Source organism: Notothenia rossii (assembly GCF_949606895.1).
Source record: "Notothenia rossii genome assembly, contig: scaffold_102, whole genome shotgun sequence".
In the NCBI taxonomy this organism is placed as follows: Eukaryota; Metazoa; Chordata; class Actinopteri; order Perciformes; family Nototheniidae; genus Notothenia; species Notothenia rossii.
This window is the reverse complement of record NW_027639847.1, coordinates 26,002-45,000: the sequence shown is the minus strand read 5'-3', so window position 1 is coordinate 45,000 and position 18,999 is coordinate 26,002. Positions and strand designations below refer to the sequence as shown.

General features: G+C 40.7%; 1 protein-coding gene across 5 annotated transcripts in view; it reads left to right on the top strand.

Moving 5' to 3' along the window:
- The window catches only part of LOC307027345 (galactosylgalactosylxylosylprotein 3-beta-glucuronosyltransferase 1), a 79,478-nt gene that overhangs the window by 36,156 nt on the left and 24,323 nt on the right, over nucleotides 1-18,999 (top strand). For 4 of the 5 annotated variants that reach the window (XM_079695575.1, XM_079695576.1, XM_079695578.1 and 1 more), the window contains exon 2: nucleotides 9,393-9,620. The exons of the other annotated variant lie outside the window; for it this stretch is intronic. The gene's annotated coding sequence lies outside the window, so the exon portion shown is untranslated. The remainder of the gene's footprint in view (nucleotides 1-9,392; nucleotides 9,621-18,999) is intronic. 5 annotated transcript variants of the gene reach the window in all.

Below are 18,999 nucleotides of genomic sequence, written 5' to 3'. Positions count from 1 at the left end.
TAGATATAAGCATGAGCACAGACTCTGTTTTGATGCATGTATACCGGTTATTTAAAGCCTCAGCTAAGTTTAGAGAAACTTGATCGGGCCATCTCTAATTGTCACTGTGAGCATGTTAGCATGCTAATGTTAGTATTTAGCTCAAAGCACCAGCGTGCCTATCTCACAGAGCTGCTAGAAACATTTCCGCTGCATATTATTTGAAGTATGACGTATCCAGAACATCCTATTCAAGTGCAAGCTCAAGTGTTACAGTCAAGAGTGTGGGTAAGGAGTGATGCATTTATAATGACTGCGCCCTTTTTATATAGGTCTTTAACACCATAGATCTTTCCGCCTCTACGTGAGTTGCAATCGTACTGTTGCAATCCTTAATATGATGCGTTGCAAAGTGCTGAGGTCAGCAGAGGAGTCGAACACAATAACCACAGTATGATACGGTGAAAAGACAAAGCAGGCGAGATAAAGAGATGAATATGTCAAGTAGCAAAGGCTTGTTGTCTTTCTTCAGCGCCTGCCAGAGTTGTGATAATAGCAGCTCATAAACATTCATAAAAGGAACAGCGACTAAAGTGCAAGCCTGCAGCGTGTCATCACCTCCAAAGTTTCCCAAAGTGCACGGTGGCAGCTCTTACTATTCTGCCCGTGCAATGCCTCAACCCAAACATGAGAGGTGGAGCTGCCAAGTGCAAACTGCAGCAGTTACCTACACTGCAAGCCAAGAGCAAAATGATCTCCCTGGATGATCTCCCTGGGATCAATTGAACTCCTGCAGAAGCTGAAAATGATCCCGAGAGGTTGAACGACAGCTGTGGAGCTGAAGAGGCATCTAGAAAGGTCGCGATTGCTTCTTGACATTGGGAGTGAGTGCACTATTTGTGCGATGGTGCTCGAAAAACATCTGCACTGGCCTGTCTTATTGGCCACGCTAAGGGTAAAGGTGCTACAGGGATGCAGTTTAGCACACAGCAGCTGTTAGCCAAATGTTTTTGATTCACACAAGTTCAGAGGTGGTCTCAATGTTTCCTTTTGATTCAAATGAATTTATATTTTGGTTATACTTTCTTTGTTGCTAATGCCAATCATTCATTATAATTAACATATCCAGAACTCTGTTGCCCGCCTCCTCACCCACACCCGCTCCCGAGACCACATCACTCCCATCCTCCAGAACTTCCACTGGCCGTCCGTCAAAGAATCCACTTCAAAATCCTGCTCATAACTCACAAAGCCCTCAACAACCAGCCCCACCTCCCCTGCCTCACAGACCTGCTACACCACCACACCCCTTCCCGCTGCCTCCGCTCATCAGAAGCCAACCTCCTATCCATCCCCACCCACATCAATCACCGGACATTGGGGGACAGGGCCTTCTCCGTCGCTGTCCCCTCCCTCTGGAACTCACTCCCACAACCCATCAGAGACTGCACCGACCTCCCCACCTTCAAAAAAACTCACAAAAACTCACCTCTTCAAACTGGCTTTTAATGTGTGATTGTTTTTGTATTGCTTGATTTTAATTGGTTAACTATATTTATTTGTTGTTCTTTTCTTTTGACTATATCTGTAAAGCGACTTTGAGCACTAAAAGCACTGTAAAAGCGCAAATAAAATAAATCTATTATTATTATCATTATTATAAACATCTTGTCTTTCAGCACCAAGAAAAGCACTAGATAAATAGCATGTCTTTTTATTATAACCATGACCATAACCCATTGTAATGCATTTATATGACATTTAAGGTAAATGATGCTTTATAATTGTTGGTATCTCACTGATATTTTAGATGGAATGATACTTGTTTCACTTACTTAAAGCAAACAATGACCACTTATAGTGCAATTACATCTGGATGACATTATAAACAAATCATAATGTTTCACACCTATAATAATTATAATACACTATGATCATCACAAATACTGTTGAGAGGCCAAAACAAATATAAAAGTAGTTGACCTTAAGAGTCATTATAGAATGTTTTAAAATGTGTTACAAAAAAACTGGTTTAAAGCATGGTGAATATTTCTATAGACAGTCTATAGAAAGAGACGATATTTTATTTACAAATGTTAATACATACGTAGAGTAGGTCTTGTTAGTTTTGTTTCAGAGGTTTCAGTGTGGTGCTGGGCTCCAACGCAACAAAACCTGAAGCTATTATCTATTTATACCCCTCTTCACAGGGATCAGTGTATTCCAGAAATTGTACAGTACAGTATTTGTGTGTGAGAGTGTGTGTGTGGCAGGTGGAAGGGAGCTAATATTATAGGGGGATTGCCTGTAAAGCCACAAACCTCTCCTGTCCTCTGTCTCCGTCAGAAGCTCTCCCAGAGGGGGATCAGCAGGTAGCGCAGAGGGGAGGCAGCTCAAAAGTATTTGCCAAACTCCAAAGGGATGAGGGTTGCTTTTGAGTCCTGCTGCAATGCAAAAACAAGTCCATTTCAACAAGTCATTTTATTTTGAAGCCAATAGTATACAAATTAAGCTGCTAGTGGTGGTAAGAAAGGGCTATTCGTTCAAATATTTCAATGCATTTACAGCTGAGATACATCTCAGTTATAAACAATTTATTTCAGTTAAAGGACTTCCATCCATGTTTTATTTATTCAAAGAATAATTTATTTAAAGCTTGTTTTAGCCGTGAATTTTTCTAGTCTGTAGAACAAATTGTGAGGATACTAAAATCATGTATTCTGTTTTTGAGGGGGTGTTTACATGTTTTTACCACCACATGGTGGGTTTAGTCTTGGCCTGTTTCTTTAGAGAAAAAGTAAAACAAAAAAAACATTTTGTAGGTCAATCACAAATAAAATAATAAAATATCCTTTTTTGTTCAGTAACAGTAACAACTTAGCATCAAAAACATATGAACAAATATTCTAACTAAAACTTATTACACTTCATGAAAGTGGAGTTGTTGCAGTGTAGTAATCTGTATGTGGCATTAGTTGGGCATTTATCCTTTGCCACTACAATATTACTGCATAGAAGGCTTTAAACCTGCATCGAGGCTTGATTTTTGCTCTAAAGAAATAGCAACCACTGGAGGAAATATGATATATTGTACATATATATATATAATATATATAATACATATAATACATAATGCATATAATATATATATAATTGTGTATATATATAATATTGAATGTAGTGTTGGAATCTGCATTTAACTTTTTCTCACAAGAAATATGTAGGACACAGTGTCTTGGCCAATTTCATGTAGGACATTTCCTAATTTATTCACTAGAGGCAAAGTGGAATTGGACAACAGTATCTTTTAAAGCCACAGTGATACACCTTTTTATATTCTGGTATTGCTTTATTTGCCAACAGGAAGGCGAGTCATTAGGTGTCTCTTTAAGCAAAGGGAAACGCGAGGTCTGGCATTGGAAAAGATAAAGACAACGAGAATAAATAGAGTTGACCTGTGCCAAGCTTTCCTAACACACCATCAGTCCCGACTAACTCAGTGCGTCTCCATGGCAACCGCTGATCAGGCTGAGCTCAGCACAGCTCAGTTTTGGTCTTGAGAAAAAAACCATAGACAGGACGACAAACAAAGACTGCTCCCTAAAAGCTCAGATTAAAAGAAAAGGCAGCACGCTGCTTGCCAGCATGTGTTTGCAAATTATCGTGCATCCATCATCCCTGTCTTGTGCTGTTTCATTGTTGTTCAGTGTGCAGTTAGAGCACATACCTCACAAATAGTATGAGGGCGTTGGGAGATCATTGCTGTAAAGTGTTTCAATTATTCACCTTGGAGATAATTACATCACATCATCGCTGGGATGCCTCTGACATCTCCTTTCTTCTTTAATGTGAGTGTAATGGCATTACATTCTACTTGATTCGACCCAGCTGATAATCGACTAAATGGGTAATTATGATGTAACTGGGTGGCTGTGAGTTCTGGGAGCTCGAGAGTGACCTGAAACGCTTGATAATTCATGTAAGAGAACAACCTGTATTCTGCTGTTTGGCCCTCATTGAGCTGTCAGGAGCTGGGGGGGGGGGGGGGGGGGTGGGGGGTGCAGCGCTGTCAGCCTGCCTGCCTATACCTCCACCGACCATGGGATCGATCCCGCCGCCTCCGAGAGAAACCCAACCACCACAGCTCCTCCAATTACTGCTGATGGGCCACATCTTTCTATCAGAATAGGCATCAGAGCCATACTGCGCCTTTCAAAGCCAAGGATCGAAAGACAGAGAAATGATAGAGTGGTGAGCTTGCGGTCGAAAAAAGAAAAGAAATAGTAAGAATGTGGTGACAGGCGTGCACAGCTGTTGAAAACTCCTGTGTTGAACTTTGCCAAGACGGATGCTGAACTTAGACCCGCATGTGCATTATTAATATTGACCACTTACATGAGAATAAAGAGGCATTTACTCAGCAACTGACATGCGTAAATTAATCATAGAGCCATACTCAAAGGCACGATGAATTCTCTTTCATGACAAACCTGGCAATTTTCACTTAAATGACAGATGTCTTCAGAATGACAAAAGGCCGGCAGGTCGGTCATTATCTCCGCTGTTGTCTGAGGGACCATCAGAGATTCAGCGAAGAAAGAGCATTGTTTTTCTGAGCATGGCATTTTCCACTCGCCAGTATTATTCCTCAATGGCGGTCATAGATACCTTGAAAGAAAAATATTACCATCACACACAGATTTAAAATGATGCACGAGAGGAGACTGCCAGTGATGCAGTTATGTCCTGGGAATTTCCGCAGTGGAATGCATCAAAGGTCAGTCTTTCCACGGAAGATACACTTTAATGCAGTTGCCATAGCGAATTCTGCAGAAATAAGCATGTGCTTCTCTCTTGCTATAAAGCAGAGGTTGCCCTTCTTGCCTCGTGCTGTATGTGTACTGTGCTATATGTTTAATGTCCATATATTTTAACATTAAGTGCTGTGTGTGTGTGTGTGTGTGTGTGTGTGTGTGTGTGTGTGTGTGTGTGTGTGTGTGTGTGTGTGTGTGTGTGTGTGTGTGTGTGTGTGTGTGTGTGTGTGTGTGTGTGTGTGTGTGTGTGTGTGTGTGTGTGTGTGTGTGTGTGTGGCTTTTAGTCTGTCCTGGACATGGCTCCCGGTGGCTCCATAAGAGGGAAGCAGAATTAGAATGGATTGTTCCCGCAGGGCTCTCGCAACCTTCCTCAAGGCTTGGTTGGATACAAAAAGATTGGAAAAAGCGCACAGAAGCCATACACATGAAGAAACATAAACCACACTTAAAACTGCTATGAGAAAAAGTGCCCTTACTCCCATTTTAAAACTTTTTTATTACATTTTGTGAGTTGTATTTCTTCCAGCAGGAGCGCATTGATTCCTGATGGTGTCTTTGTGTGTATGCGTACAGTACATTGCATTACGCCTCTTTATTCTGATGGGTTTCATTTGCAGGTTTGAAGACAATCAATATCAACACCAGCCTTTCGGGTCTCTCTCCTTCTCTCAGCTCCATCCATCCGAATCGTGAGTCTCCATGTTATATCCTCCATCCGTCACTGTCAGATGAACAGGCTGGTCGTGGTCGCAGTGGTCAGCCCACGTTAGAGCCACAGCTCGCCGCACAGTACGAGGTTGTCTGAAAGTGTGTGAAAATGTGTGTGTGTGTGTGTGTGTATGTGTGTGTGTGCGTGTGTGTGTGTGTGTGTGTGTGTGTGTGTGTGTGTGTGTGTGTGTGTGTGTGTGTGTGTGTGTGTGTGTGTGTGTGTGTGTGTGTGTGTGTGTGTGTGTGTGTGTGTGTGTGTGTGTGTGTGTGTGTGTGTGTGTGTGTGTGTGTGTGTGTGTGTGGTGTCTGGTCACGGAGGAGAACATGACAGAATGGAGCCGCCTGCTGCAGTCCACACACTCTTAAGTCTGGGTTTTGTTCCGTGACTACTTCACGTCCTGAAGGAGTTTCTGAGTGCATTCAGAATCGGAAAACCTTTATTTCTCCCACAGTGGGGAAACTTACATTGTTACGGCAAATTGAACAGTGCAGATTAAAACAAATTCAGTGAGTGGACTAACATAATAATTAAAGAGGCAAGCCCATGTTAATAAAATCTGAATACACATCCAAGGTAGAAAAGATAAGTAGCAGATGTATACATTTAAGTTTACATAAGTGATGTAGCAGCCAGTAATAACAGCGGTGAAATGTAACAAGTATATATTTTACAACACGATTTTTACAGCATTAGTTAATGAAAAAAGTAGCAGCCAGTTATAACAATTGTAAAATAGTATATATTCCACATAAGAAGTGTTATTGCACAAAATTGCAGATTTTAATAGCATCACTATGTTGCCGGGTAAAATGTCCCAACATATTGATATAACCTCAAGAAACATAAAACATAGGGACAAGCTATATTTAAAAATATGATATCTGAACATGTATCTTCTACGTGTAAATGTTTGTTTTTCTTTATTATGTACACAAGACCATTATTCCAATTCTCCCCTTTCTTTCAGGGTCGGATTAAGTTTTTTCAATGGAGATGCCTGTTTAAAGCAGCTATTGTGTTTGTTAATAGATGGGGCCCCTCTCGAGTGTATCCCATGAATAATAATGTTATTATATAAATGAGCCCCAAACAGCCTGAGGTAGAGAGGCAGGTGTAACTGAGCAAATCTATCATTCTGCTTGAATGGCTTAATATCCAGCCATATTTAAAAAAGAACTTCCTCTTATCACTATACTTTACTCTCTTCAGCAGCCACTTTTTATTCTGTGTAGTAACCATAGCTACGACTGGCACAAAAGACACATCGGGGTTGGTGCCATGGTTTTTTATCTCTGAGCTTTTAACCCCCGATGAGCAGAGGCACAGCTTGAGATCCTTGGCCTCCCTCCGCAGTCTAAGCTGACAATTATTGCCGTTTGAACTTTTTCCACCAGAGTCTCCCGGCACCGAAAAGACCTGCCGGATAACTCGGTGTCCTTTTGAAATGTTTGGGAAAACACTTTTTTGAGTTTGTTTGACTACAATCTGTTCTGTTGATCTTGTATGTTGTGGTTTTGTCTAGTTTGAATCAAACCATGTTGAATACCATTTTTGTTAGCTGATTTATATTAAGTAAACAATTTCAAACCTATAACACCATGATATTTGTATTGGTTTATTTAACGTGGCATCGCAACAGTCGCAGCCTCTCCTGCAGTGATCTATTTCCTGCCATTGAGGCGGTGCAGGTTTGAACAGGTCTTTAATATAGATCATGTCACAGCAGACAGAGGGTGTATGGCTCTATTGGCAAATTGTGTTTGTGTCTGGAAAAAAGGAAAAGGTGAACCTTAATCAAAAAGTCACACAGTAGCTCAAAACTATTATATTCAGTGTATATGTGATGTACATATGTATGCAATATGTAAGATATAAGCATACTCAAGTCCAGTTGGGTGCAGCCAATCACTGTTGACCACTGCTTGAACTGACATACTTGTGTTTCTGAATTTCCACAGTGCAAAAATAAAGAATTGTTAGACCGGACAAAAAACATATATTCTTGATATGTCGATGCAGATACCAGGTTTGTTACGAAAACCTTATTTAAGAAAACCGTGGTGAAGCTATTTTGAACCAGGAGTTTTAAATAAATGTAAATATGTTGTTGACCATTGCAGAAATCGAAGCACAAGACCCTTATTTCTCCATTGTAATGTGCCATTGACGCTTGTCTCCTTTAAAAGTGTCTTTATTCCTCTATGAAAAGTGAGAAAATATATGTTTTATTCATAAAAGAGTGCTGACAATAGGATTGTACTCTATCAGCAGCAGTTGCAATGAAATGCATGCTCACAAATCAAAATGACATACTAACAGAGCATAACAATGTTGTTTGTATGGGTGGACCCTGGTTCTGTAGCTTGTTTTATTCTCACTTAGCTCTGAGCTGTTTCTATCTTGGGCCTTTTGTTGTTGTAATTTGTAGTGATGTTACGCTCGGAGCGGACTGCTCGACACAGACCTTTCATAACAGAAGTATGGCAGTAAGATGTTTCAATGCCTCGCTTCACCACACCAAAAATGTGACCCCAAAGGCGGCCTTGTTATGTCACGCTGATATCAGAGAGGAGGTTTTGAATACAGAACATATGATTATATACATCAGTTTTTAAACACATTGCAGAATACTCTGTTTAAAAGTAATCCGGTGTCAAGCTGTATTGAACAAAATGGCAATAATTGAGCAGATAAGTCACTTTTATTCTTAGAAGTGTTACATTTTGGTCTGAGATTGATCATGCATACCAAAAGGAAAATCAAGGGTATGGGCGGATTTTTCAATTTCTGACAAAGAGACGCGAAGAAATAGAACTTCCTTCCTTTGCAGTCAGTCAGTGCATCAGAGAGCTTCATCCCTTCTCTGCAGAGCATGTACAAATCCTGTGGCTCAGGTCTGAACATCTGCAAGTAAGCTAGTTCTACAGGAGAGGTATTCCCCATGGTTTTGAGATAATTACTTTGTTCCCTTATGAGAACCCTATTGAATTTAGATTAGGCCAATAACAACCCTGCGACACTGCGTGCCCTCTGCATCACATCTTGTCAATTGAGGCTGTTAATATGGCCGACCCTTGTCTCATTTCTCCTCTCATGGCATCAGCTGGTCCCCCTCTGCAACCTCAGCGGCTGCCCACAGGCGACTGCAGCCAACACTGTGGCAGATGAGGCAGACACACAGGATGTCTCATCAATAATGCAGAGCGGTAGCTGGGGGAGAGGAATTGTGGTGGTGTGAGTGAGAAGTGAAGCTGGTGTGTTAGTGTTATTCCTTCCAAATGGACATTTTGAGACGACAATCCCCAGAGGGCATGCGTAAGAGGCTATTATTAGCCTCTACGTTGAATAAATTGTCACGTGTTTGAAGAAAAATACACCCGGCCATATTTCTTCTTTGATGTTTTGTCATCATTTCCCCAGGGCACATGAGGAAATAAACAGATTATTAACAAAGGAAAAAATAGAAATATATACCTTATTCATTTGTTTTTTTTTAAAGGCCACCCAAATGTTTTTTTCATACTGTATGACGGATATGTGAAACACCCAAATAACTATGGAGCTACATGGGTGTAGTCCCAAACAACACACCCCTTTAAGGCAAAAACTCAAATATAATCCACTTCCTGTCTGTTAAGCAGTATGCAACTGTACCACATTAGAGTCCTCAGAGGAATAGGCACACATAATGATTAACTCCCCTGACAGCTGTCCAGATGCAAACAGAAATCCCGTCACACAGGCGCTGAGAATGACCAAGTGGCTGTTAGAGTACGGCAGCGTCTCCACCCAGCTGCCATCCTGCTCATTCCCTTTCTTCAATGCCCCTCATTGTATCGGGAAGAGGAGGCCCATTCTTACTCACATCTCTCGTGCTCTTGTTTCTCTAGGGGCCAGCCCTGAGGACGTGAAACTGTATGGAGAGTTTGGATGTCACCGGTGACACAGCTTCCCACTGCGTTTGACCGCCTTCAACTGCACACATCTCTTCTATCCAGGCGGCACCAATTAAGGCAGGCTTGAGACGAAGAGTGGTGACAGTATCCAAAGGCACAAGGAGCAAAGGAATACACTGGAGGAGGGGTCTGTACGTGCTGCAGACGGGCAGAGGACTGTTTGTGAGTATCCTATTGTTCTCATTGTTGTGGGGGAACACATTTCTGCAGCACATTCCCATGCATTTAACTTCTTCCAGTACAGAAAATAAGATATAACCAGTATTACATCTAAATATCAATGCAAAGATATTGATTCCTGCCAGCTGCAGTTTGTCTTTATATATATTAGTCTTATTCACAGACTTCTACAATCTTACTTTACTGTGAAATACATTCAACATTAACTCACACGCTCATGTATCTCTTCCTTTTTGCAAGGCAGCCCAAATTAAAGCACATCTAAAAGGTGTTGTTAAATGAATGCAAGTGATACTATACTTTGTCACTCGCTGTCTCACCATCCGTCTCACTCTATCATGGCTGTCTTCCTACTTTGTCTCTCGCTGCCTGTCCAATAGATGTTCCATTTTCACTAGGAAATCCAGGAGAGGAATTAGGTGAAAGACAGGAGCAAAATGATCTGACAGATCCACTTACCTCTGCTGCCTTCGATCCCCCCGGCCTCTGATATTATTAGAGGTTGATATATATACGGTGTATGTGGGCATAGAGCACAGGAGCAGAGGGGGAGAAGGTTGGGAGGTGAGGGAGACAGGAAGGGGAAGGTGTGAGAGCTCAAGAGCTGAAGCTGCTGATGACAAAGCCGAGAAAATAATCTTAAGGTGTGGAAGCAGCAAATGATGAGATATCGGGGCGAGGCAGAGAGAGAGAGAGAGAGAGAGAGAGAGAGAGAGAGAAGCTTGGCTGTTGAAATCGCTTGTAGGCTCTTTTGTTGCCTCTCTACCAAATAAAATATCATGAAATCTTATTGCCAAGCCGAGAGTAAGATGAATCTTAACTGTATACTCTCATATTGCCTTTTGCCCAGTGCAAACAAATGCGTCAGAAACAAAACCAGGTTAGCACAAAGATCTATAAAGCTTACATAAACCACAGCGCCCTGAGTTCACACCACCGTTCGATAGCAATGCTTCACACCAAATATTACACTTTTGTATAATACACCAACTGCTCTTATAAAAGGCATAACAGTGCAAGAACCCATATAGTGATCTGAGATGTGCGTTAAAAAACAGTAACCATGTTTAAGCCATTATATTAATCTCATCTTCAGGTTAGCATTGTCGTTGGGAGTGTTTGGAAAAGAAAAACAGCAGTTCTAGTCACTTGAGGTAATGCAATGCAATACCAAGAGGCCTGCAGTAAACCCTACGTTCGTAAGCTTTAAGTCAAGTTTTTGTAAATCCTTTTTTTAATTTTAAGATTGTGTCCTCAATCGCCCCAAATCCTAATACCTCTCTTCCACTGTTTGTAATGCTGTATTAGTGGGCTTTGTTGTCTTTCAACCATATTGCATTCCATCAAATGTTCATGTATGCAACGCCTCACTGTAGGAGGCTCAAGGGAAACTGTTTGCTTACGTTTGACTTCAACATGTGAGAAACGGCACAAATCCATCATCTCTACATGATCGTAGTTTTATTTACAGTCTCCAACAAGCTTGGAGCGGATAGCATATGTTTTAGATAGCACACCCAACCTATTTAATTGGTGTGAGCTGAATTAGCACTGACTAATCAACGTAGCAGCCTCTCATCATAGATTTATAGACTGGCATGATTGCTGCCAGGGTGAAATTAACTCTTTCTGTCTGCAGGGAAATGTTGAAAATGCTCAGCTGAAACAAACTGTCCCTGTAACACACACACGTACACACACACACACACACACACACACACACACACACACACACACACACACACACACACACACACACACACACACACACACACACACACACACACACACACACACACACACGCACACACACGCACACACATGTATATTCAGATGAGACTTGTTCCTTCTGGCTGTCTCTGAAGAGCTGTCACACATGCTGCGTCTCGGAGCACCAGGAGACCGGGGTTGACTTGAATTAAACTGAGAGGATGTCCTTTCCAGATCTGCGGAGGGCCACAGAGACACATCCGCCCCCAGAGAGAGCCAGTCAAAAAGACAGAGGGAAACCGAGGCATGAATGTAGGAAGGGAGGACAAAGAAGAGAGGTTGGAGATGGGGTGGAGAGGAGGAGGAAGTTAATAAAACAGAGGCAGGGAGAAATTGTCTGTGATGGGAGATAAGGTGAGAGAAGATGAAGATACTAGAGGAAGGGGAGATACACTTGTGTGTGGGGGTGTGTGTGTGATGTTGACAGAATTTGACAGTTAGAGAGAGAAAGCTCAGAGAAGCTAAAGCCATCACCAGACACACCTATAAATCCTTTTTTTCCCTCTGCTCTGGCGAACTCACTAATAACACATTCTGTATATTTAAATTGATTAGCAGTTCAAGTCATTCGATGGTCCAGCATCCTTAAATAGGCAAATGTGCTGCTTGAGCTTGCCATAGCATTATTTTACATGTTTTGGTCATATAAAATAAGACATTTAATGACTTTTGGGGAAATAGGATTTTGTGATTGCGGTCATTTTCACAAATTAGGTTTTTTGACCCAACAATTACAAATCAAGAAAATAATCAAGAATACGCTTCAACAACCCTGTTATTGTTCATTTAAAAAATGTAGGTGGAATATAAATGTATACTATTGATTTAGGTTTTTAAATGAGTTATTATAATGTATCACCCACGCGCTCCATATTTTAGTTTGATCCCTTTGGGTGTCTATATGGTTTTAAGTTCAAAATCCATGGGATATTGTACTTTATATACAATTCTTAACATATGGGTCATAGAAGGATGGTGCAGCATACAGATGAATCTCCCGTACATACAGTAGTTACAGTATATTGTTCCAGCGTGTAGGAAGTGATGCATACACAGAAAAAACTGCAGTGTAGAACAGATTACAGTAATGTGTGTCCTGACCTGAGGCTGCGGAGCACATTCAGAATAGACCATCGTTTTTCTATGTCCCACCCCTGGGACCGCATTGTTATTAACAACAAGCATTTCCCATTCACTTCTAGCAACCTATGTCCTCCCTTTCCCTGCATGATAAACCAAGTTTTTCACACTATAAGAGCATTAACTATTTAGTAAGAAAATGCCTTCACACCAAAAGCATCTATTGTATTTTCTAGTTATGCCTGCAGACTACAGTAAGCAATCCTTGAACGTATTGCCTGGTGTTCAGCTTGGTGATGTCAGCTCTTTACTCTTAATACAGGGAAGACACTGCTCTTTATTGTCACATCATTACATCTGGAGCTCTTCAGAACATTTCCTTTATCCTCTGTTGCACAATTTCTTTGTACAGTAATGACACAAACCTGCTGTGCAGAAGTCCTACAGGCGACATTTTCTCATTTCAATTCCAGGGCATTAACTGTTGAATTATTCTAAGATTAATGAAGAATTTCCAAGCATGTCGCACAATCATTGTGTGTGATTACTTACACGAAATGAGCAGTTCAAAGATAATATCGCACACATTTGGTGGTTTTAGGAAGTGCTTACTGTAAATGCATCAATGTTTACTTTGTTTTCCCGCCTACACCACATTACTTTTGTCCCCATGGCATTTTTCTATCAAATTCATTCTCACAAGCAAAGCGAGCAAAGAAATGGCTGACCTAAAAACTTGTGCTGAAAAAGTGGCTGCCATGAAAAAGCTTTGTGAATCAGTTTTTGTGCTTTGTAGGTTATATGTTGTATTCCACCCATAGACCGTGTTGCTAAATGCTTTTTAAAACACAGAAGCACCATTGAGCCTGTAATTAACCTACCACTAATTAATAACTTGTGAATTAATCATTGATTTCCATTGAGGAAATACAGAAAATATGTACGAAAACGTTGTTATTGTAGATGCTTCAGACAAGAACTGCTTACAACAGCTCTGAACTGGGGTGTAAAATCTAGATCAATGTGTGCAAGGACACATATTTCTCAGACATAATGTCATAATGTAAGGTCTGCACGAGTAATGAAATGTTGTGCCATGATGCAACTGTTTGCAATTTCATTGTTATCATGAAAAATGTCTCTTAACGTTTCCCAATTCAACGGTGAATTATTCAGTGCATAGCAACCTGGTTTTGGAGAGTAAACCATTCGCAGAGGAGTCGTATGGCACGTTAACTGTAACAAACGAGAGGCATGCTGAATGCCAAATCATGGTGAGACAACAAGCCTCTTTTAGCAAACAAAGGATAAATTGAGCACAGTAGATCACTAAAAGTTCAGCATTTGAACAACTCCATTCCAGCCAAACCAACATGACCTAAATAAGTCTTTCAGTCTCCAAGACATGGGGCATTTATCTAGGAGCCAGCTGGCTGCAGCTCTTTATGGTACCTGCACACAGTGAGCTCCTGCAAGATTAGATAACTAGGACTCTAAAACTGAGCGAGCTCCTGGGGAATTGTGAAAGTTGGCGTGGAGTTGTCTGATGAAACCCACACACATACAGGCACCATGCAGCCATGAGTGCACACACAAAACAGTAGCAAGGGGGAAAAAATCGGCTTCAACTTGCACAAACTGGGAGGCTTTTAAAGAAGTTAAATCACCCTGAAGCCCATCAGACCACATCAGTGTGAGTGTGTGTGCGTGTGTCATTAGATAGCCCAAGGCCAAACTAACCAGCAGCAGTCAACAGCACAACCCCTAGACCTCCTCTGTCTCCATCGGGATGCTAAAAAGAGATACAGCAACATCGTCTCGCCCTGCAGATACACAGCCCTGCTGAACCGCTCCGAGGCCATCTTATTGCTCTAACCCAGAATATGGCCACTTTGTATGGTGTTTAGTCTTTAGGAGAAGGAACAAGGTATTCTTAATTCCATATTAGCAGATCTTTGTTTTTTAAATTGTTGCAATTGTTTAAATCTGGTGGGTGGAAACTGGACCAAACACAAAATGAGAGGAGCAGGTTTTCACTTTTGCCTCGAAGCGGCTCATTTAAGTAACTATTTAAATTAGGCATTGCATTTACAAAGGGCCAAGCCACTTTCCAGGTTAACTCTGATTTAAGACCAGTGTTTCCATGGTAACAATCAGTGACACCTGCTGAACAGAGCACCAAATGGCAAAAGAGAAAAACTTAGCTCATCTTTTATGGTTTGCTAACATAATGTGGAGCAAGCAATGAGATTCAATGAGAAACATTCACCTGAAGGACAATCAAACATTTTTAGCAGGAGGCATAAAGAAGATTGCTTGATCAGCCATGTTTTTTTTAATTAAAAGTCTAGATTTACCCAGCACTTATTCAAAAAGTAATCCTACTTAAGAACTAAACAGGTTGTGTGCAAGGGATGACATTATTGTTTGACTATTCTGAATATCAGTTAGATTTATTTCTTTAAAAATATATTGTTTCATGAATTGAAGAATAAATTCAAGTCATACGATCACCGCAATTGTTCCTTTTGAATTTAATTTATTCAACAAAAGCCCAGATGTCCTTTAGTTTAGGACAATGACAGGACATAATGGGCTTGAAGGTTGTGTCTTGCTAAGATGGCTGCTTTGCCAGACCCTAAATTGTATAAGCTCAGGGTTTGTATACAATCTTGACATCTTTATCCAGTTTTTGTCAAATTCACATGGAAACCTCTGCGGATTGTTTGTGGATGCACAAGCAAAGAAACAAAGAATCAGATCAATAGATGATACTTGTTCTCTGATTGCATCATAGAACAGGATCAAAGCACCGAGGGTGATAATGAACAGCGGCATGTGAATATTTGCACACCGTGACAAAACAAACTTGCACACACGTTGTGGATTGTAGATGGCTTTGGATTATAGACAGAGACACACACGAGTAAAATGCAGGGAGAAGCTGTTCGAAGCCGCTTCCTCATGTTGAATTACCATCTGCAATAAGGGGATATATTTTTAAGACTGCCATGAGCTCTCAGTTCTGCCCCGACTCATGCTGGATTACAACCAATGTGTCAGTCTGAATTGGATAAAGAAGCTAATCAATAACAAGTCGGTGAAAACCCTCTGCAATACTCAACAAGAGATAGTTCCATAATGCAACAGCGTTAGAGAGAGAAAGGTCATTTCTCTGGACACTGGCATCTCTAAATGCTCACCACAAATTGAGCATGAGCCAGGCAAGGAAAACACATCCTACTGAATCACAATCAAACATTTTCATTGGAAGACATGGCGATGTTCTTGTTGAATAGCTGTCGCCAGAACTGTGTCTCTTTTCCTTGAATGATTTATCACATTTGGGATCATATTTCTTTTTTGCCACCAAATTAATTCTAGTACATTCTGTTAAAATGACTGATAGCCCCGGAAAGCAGAGGCTTGTTGTTCAGCTTGAAGCTTAAACCATCAATCAAACTATTCAGAAACACATTGAAAATATAACCAATCGCTGCCAAACCTGCCGGGCCTATGATGAGGAACATAATTCAAGTAAATATTTGACACTGTAGCATGATCGCAGCTAGATGAATGGTTGTGTTAAGCCAATGACCTTTCCTCTTCGCTAATGTCTACTCCATCCATCCATCCTAGAAATCCCTGTGCTCTGTTAAAGGTGAAAATGCCAGAGGGGTCAGTCAAACTTCGGTGATACATTCATCAAACCCATGATGACGTTTCACCTCCAAGGGGCGGTAAAAACATGTCAGTTATTTTAGTTACCATCCGAGAAATGTAATTAAGATCAACATTTCAGTACTGTAGCGGTGATAAATGCTTTTTGAAAGAATTAACCTATAATTTAGGCTGTGCTAATTATGAAAATTAATTTTCCAGATTGAGATGTTATTCGAATACGCAGGCATTGATCGTAAAAACTGAACCAGTAATATTGTGCTTTGCATGAAAAGCTTTATATGAGAAGTCACTGTATAATAATGATCTGGTTTCTTGGAGTTGAAGGCAAAAATAGCCTTTGATTTATGCAATCAGCAGTAAGCACTGCAAAAAGACACATGATAAATAGAGTGTTTGAATGCACCTCTGATTATAAATGATTGTAGCTCAGTCCTATTCATAACCTCCCTTCTATCTTTGTTATTGTCCAACCCTCGCTAGAATTTACAGCTAGCCTAATTGGAGCCATTTCCACATATAATGTTTTAGCCCCAAAGGAGTTCATTATAGATACAAGGTCCACCCACCTCAGCAATTTTTCAGCCTCTCATACATCTAAGGGTTCTCTGGATCATGAAGTGACGGATACAGTAGGGTTTCCCTCAGCCTCTACAGGCCATTGATCATCATTAGGAGGGAGGAAATGCATGCTGGCTTTCCTTGTGTGTGTGTGTGTGTGTGTGTGTGTGTGTGTGTGTGTGTGTGTGTGTGTGTGTGTGTGTGTGTGTGTGTGTGTGTGTGTGTGTGTGTGTGTGTGTGTGTGTGTGTGTGTGTGTGTGTGTGTGTGTGTGTGTGTGTGTGTGTGTGTGTGTGCGTGTGCGCGTGTGCGTGTGTGTGTGTGTATGTGTCGTTCGTTGTGAGGACAGGACTGGGCACTGCAGAAATGACTCACCTCTTTCGTGTGTCAAAAATAAACTAAAGGGAACATTATAACGACTGTTCACATTGTTAACAATAACAATATAGGACACTGGCTGAGACAAAGCTGGGTCACACACACGGAAAAAGCTAAGTCCTGTTTGCTAAAAAGGGATCATTTCAAAAATGTTATCGTCAAAAGGACATTCACATGAATGGTATTGATCTAAACAGCTTTAATTGTGCAGGCAAATTAGCACATTTACCAACGTTAGCACTATAAGCATGTCAGCATTGTAACCGTGAGCATGTTAGCATTTAGATCAAGCAGAACCTCATTCTTTAATTTAGTAAATTTCCCCTCTTGAAGGTATTCTGATGATCTTGTTAGATTAGAAGGTTTTGTATGATAGTAAAATATGTGTTAGGTTTGTCCTACACTTGTCTTTTGGTTTTGGTCTATTTGAAGTCATCGGTATGATTACAATTAGTACTATTACTCACTTTGTTTTCCCTGATGCGTAAACAGAATCCCTGAAGCTGGAAATCGCCAGTGGATTTGGTGACAGCGTTGGCGTCAGTCACCACCGTGCTCTTTATCCTCGCAAAGTCCTTTCTCCGTTGAGTCACTGACACCTCTGTAATGTAGCATCAGCAGACACACACTCGCTGTGTCAACACTGTTCTGTCGGTGTCGTCTTTCTTTGCCCCCGGGAACTCTGACTGCGACTTTGCATTCCCGCATACAGGCAAAGGACAAATAATAATAGTAAGTGATAAGCAACGATTTGAAAGGCCAGCAAAGAGTGGATTATCAAGGCTCAGGTTGAAATGTCAAAAGGTGCCTTGTTTTAACATTGAGCTGGAAGCCGCTTACTTGCTCCTTCATTAGGCCTGCATTCAACATCATCCCTTGTTTGACATTTTACCAGAGATCTTTAAATGTCAGTGCTTTTATGGTGGTATTTAAGAAATGCCATTTGTGTGAAAATGGTGCATAGGTGCTAAACAGTTTGTGATATATAATTTGAAAATATATATACAGGGAATATGTGAACTTTCTAATAATTATGTTAATAAACAGTAGCCTACAATAGCATAATATTGTTTTAGTTTGATGATGTATTTTTCTCATCAGCAGGAAACATGCATTAGTTGCTTTCGCGTTCCTATTTAGTTTACAGCTTGTGGAATTTAATGAGTCAACACATGTAAGGTGTTGAAGGCTTTTTAGTTATCAATGTGTTCATGCATGAAATACACTACATAAGGCGGATGCAAATGGCATGGCTCACACATGCAGTAAGCACAGGAAATAATAATAATAATAATGTTACATCCACTAATTACATAAGCTATTAAATGAGTCTCCCCCACAAATTAGCTGTCTCCTGGGGGCCGTGTTTTACTGGCAGGTTCAAAGCTAATGACAGCATGTCAGAGGGAAATAACATATACCAACCCTCAATAATTATGTTATTAAGAAAACACCAGAGATGGACATGAGCAACTTGCAGCTGCGTTGAATCAATAATTATTATGTGCCAAGTTCATCTGCCTCAGCATCAGAGGTATCCTTAAAACCTCTACTTAGCCTGGGTACGGTTCTGCTGAGCACACATGGCAGCACTTCCTGATTCAAATCCACCCATGCAACTGCTGCACACAACGGCACACACTTAACACCATGTAGCCAGCCAGATGTCTAATTTCTCATACTGAGACAATGAGACAATGACTGGTAATGTATTTAAAGAAGTGCTGTCAATAGATCAAAAATATTTAATCGGATTATTCACAATAAAATTATGTGATTAATCTGATTAATCACACATTTAAAAGAAACATATTTACTTGTAGTTTTTTTTTGTGCGGTTGGCAAAACAAATGCAGGTATGAAGAAATAAAATAATTAAAATCTTGATCTCTA